We start from the raw sequence: 3,972 nt of genomic DNA, 5'->3' as shown, positions 1-3,972 counted from the left end.
TCTTGCTACAGTTTTGAAATGTTATAGGGTTGGTTTTTTTTTTTGCACTTAAAAAACCAGCTGTTATTTCTCTATAGGCTTTGCAAACATTCTTCCCATTATGTAATTCATTTACTGCTAGCAGAACACACAGCTTCCCCCAACACATAGCTCTAAAAGAAGCTGGTAGATTTGACACTTAAAAAATGTGACCATGAGAAAGAAACAGATGTATTTTAAACAAAGGTGCTGACTTATAGCTCCTCCTCGTTCCTCCTCCTCACAGACAGGGTATGTAATACACCCTTAACTCTAGTTGCTGGCCACCTAAATCAGCGCTGCTTTACATTCTCCCAGTATTTTCCTTAGGGACAGAAAATCAGTCTTTAACCAAGGACAGATAGGCAGCACTGCTTCCAGTCACATCCAAATCACAGCTTCCAGATCTGGAATTAGATTTCAGTCCTGGTACATTGCGGCTGCTTCCTTGCTTTCTGCCAAGCTGGAGGGGGAAAGTAAGGCCAATCCAGAGGTCATGAAAGATATTCAAGAAGCATAAACAGAAAGAAATGACACAGATACCTCCAGCAGGAGGTGAGACAGCATCAGGGGTTCAGATAGGCCCGGGCTGCTCTTCTCATCGCACAGCTTTCAAAGTGCACTACTAACCCAAGAGCTATTCCCACTGTCAACTCCTGCAAAACTCCCATTAATATCAGCTGGAGCCAGGGAAAGACCTTTTACTGTGTGCACTGGAAGTGGAGCCATTGCTAGCTGCAGAAAGGTTTTAAGCTACAAGAGGTTATTCAACTACCTGAGAAAGACAAAGGCCTTTTTTCAAATATATTTGCTTGTCTTAAGCTCAAATTGACTTAGAGCGGTGGAGAGCTCCGTGGCTGGAAAAAAAATCAGGGAGCAAATCCCTTCCTCTGACAATAAAACAGCTGTCCCCGTACAATACATGTAAGCCCCTTTGAAAGGAACACCATGATACAGTCACAAAGGTATTAGGAAAATCGAACGTGACACACAGCTGCAGTGTGTACTGCAAGCGAGCACCACATGTGCAAACACAAATATGCCCCAGTCTAAGCATTATTAGTTTCTTTGCTTATTTTGCACACTCGACAAGTGACATTTTTACCTCAAGTTTTCCCGACTCTTTTTGGAACACATTTCTTCACACATCTTCAGAATGCCACCAACAAGGGCACAATGAAAAAAGCTCCCTGTTTGCCCTAAAACGTTCAAATTCTATCCTACAAGAGAAATTTTAAAAATAAATTTTAAAAATAAATTTTAAAAAGGGGTCTTTCAAGGTCCCTTCCAACCCCTATAGTCCTGTGATTCTGTGTGATTCTGTGATATATTTTTTTTTGATTTAGTAGCTACAGTGGGGAAAATAGGTAGTGAAAAAAAAAAAGTCACTTTTGGAAACAGAAGTATACACACCCACACACAAAAAAAACCTTGTCCTTCATTTTCAACTGTATGTCCACTGCTGAACCATCCTTTTCTCTAATTACAGCTGACAATTGCACAGATGTCTCTAGCACAGTTTGCTTATAAAGACATATTCATTGCAATGAGATACATGACAGACTTCACACTTAACAGTTGTCAACATAACTTCATTAATGTGTCTTGAGCATCCATTTGCCCACCCCCTCCCACTTCAAAAACAAAATTAAAACCCACTTCTCTTCTGTCATCACATCCTCCAACAACTATCACCACTCACTCAAGGGTTGGGAAAATAACTCACTGCTTTTGCCTTAATCTCCGTCAGCCGATGCTACTTCCAACAAAAGCAGTGTACAAACAAGCTCGAAATCACAAACTCAAGAAGCCGTTTTCATTTCCTGAAGACCACGTATCTTTATCTCGTTGACCCTTCCAGTTAAGTGGTATGATTCACCAATGACTAGCAGCACAAACATTCATTCATGTCTTAAATTCTGTCAAAACATTACAGAATCAGACAGCACAGAGCAGCTACCGTTGTCATTTTAATGATGTGCCCATGACGACTGTAGCTGGAAAAACAAATGTTCTGGTGTTGCATTAGCCCCTCCAATATATAAAGTATTTCCCATCAAAATAAGCCTGTATTTTTTGAAGACAACAGGATGGTAGATGTCAATTACAAAAATTCTCTCTCCTGGTTAGAAGAGAACTTAATGTCCTTGCTTATAAATGTCAGGCAATCTTACCTTATGCATACGTGGGGCAGCGGCCCCATATGAAAACTGCAAAAGCAATGGGACGCTAAACAAGAAGAACATTTGTATTTTTATTTGTCTAAACAGGGTCTGAGCACATAATAGCCTACAGACGGAACCACCTATACAAAAAAAAAAAAAAAAAAAAAAAGAGAGAAAAAGAGTTGTTAACAGATTTCATTTTTCTAGTAAAGTCAAGTATCAGTCAAAACTAATTGTGACTCACACTGAGATTGTTTTATATTAAAATGATCAATTAGACCACCAGTTTGTGTCATCAATGAGAATGACAATCAACCTGCACGCACAAACTTTGTCATAAAGATCCATCGACAGCAGTGACCATGGACTTGGTTACAACACTGTTCATTTTTCATACTCTGACAGGAATCGAAACAAAACATTCAACTCCGGTACCTCTTTATGATTACATGAACCGAGGGAGAGCTACAGTGTAGGGCAAGTTCAAGTAGGACTCAGGTCAGGCTGGTGCTGGGTATCCTCCTTCATTCTCTCCTCCCTATTCATTCAGGGCTTTGGATTTTGCAAGACGTTTGCATCTTTACATCTTAGACAAAGCTAACCGTGTTGTGGACTTGTAAAGGTCAAGCCTTCGTTGACCTTCAGAGCCAGGAGAGCACTACAACCTCAAGGGAATATGGATGCTAGGAGGTGAGGCACCAGCAGATGGAAATTTCCCTTAGTGCTGGAATTTGGCTTAGGAGGGAGTCCCTTTGAATCCTCCCCCTGGTGTCTCACTGTGATTCTTTTCCATCTCTCTCATGGAACATGGCAGGGGAAGGAAATTATGCAGCGGGAAGTTTCCCAAGAAACCTTGGAATAGCTCTCTGGTGGAAGAACAAAAGTATCCACAAAAATTATAAAATTGCTTCTAAAACCGATATATCTGTATCGCAGAAAGTATATGGTGAATCTTTTTTCATAAATGTAACCTGACTATATGTAGGCAATAAAGTAGGAGAAATTCAAGTTCTGGGAAATGAAGATTTTCTATTATTGTACATATTCTACTAAGTAGAAATTCAAGGTTTAAAAACTTGAGAAAAATGTAGTTATACTGACAAAAGTGATTAGTTTTTAAAGAAGTATTTATTTTGAAAAAAAAAAATCTAAATGCAAAAGTTTAATATAATGTTAACTGCCATACTGATTTCTACGCGTATAATTAGCTCAAGGCTGCTGAAGTCTTAAATAATGGTGTAGCAATTATTTGATTGCAATTTAATGACAGCTTTAAAATGAAAGGGAAAAAATTGCTTCTATATGCCTCATGGAAGCAAAAAATTGCCTTAAAATGTATTTTCCTGAAAGCAAGCTGTAAACTCTCCAGTTTCAAAACAGACAGATGAATCCAATGTAATTTGTCCGGTTTCTAATTATTGCAATAATTCATAATAAAAAGCTGGAGGGGGGTGAATTAGGTGCTAGGGAAAGATGTTTGGGCACATATCAACCCCCAGAATGGATTGAAATCAGATGAGAAAGGGAAAACAGAACTGGTATTAAACTTCTGCCTAGGCTTCACTGGGGCTGTTGTTATAAACTTGGAGTACAGCTGCACTTAATGAGCTTGTGTAAAAGCAGACATCATACAAATGGGAGAAAGTAGGAACTTCATCCAATTAGATAAGAGAATTGGCCAGCAGCCTCCAACGAGCTGAAAAGCTCTTCCAACTTCAGGGATGAGAGCTAATTATAACTCTATTTTTGTGTGTGTGCGATGCTACTAAATTATTAAGAAATATTGTCC

Source organism: Anas acuta, chromosome 2 (genome assembly GCF_963932015.1).
Source record: "Anas acuta chromosome 2, bAnaAcu1.1, whole genome shotgun sequence".
NCBI lineage: Eukaryota > Metazoa > Chordata > Aves > Anseriformes > Anatidae > Anas > Anas acuta.
The sequence above is the reverse complement of the archived record's forward strand: the minus strand, read 5'-3'. Positions refer to the sequence as shown.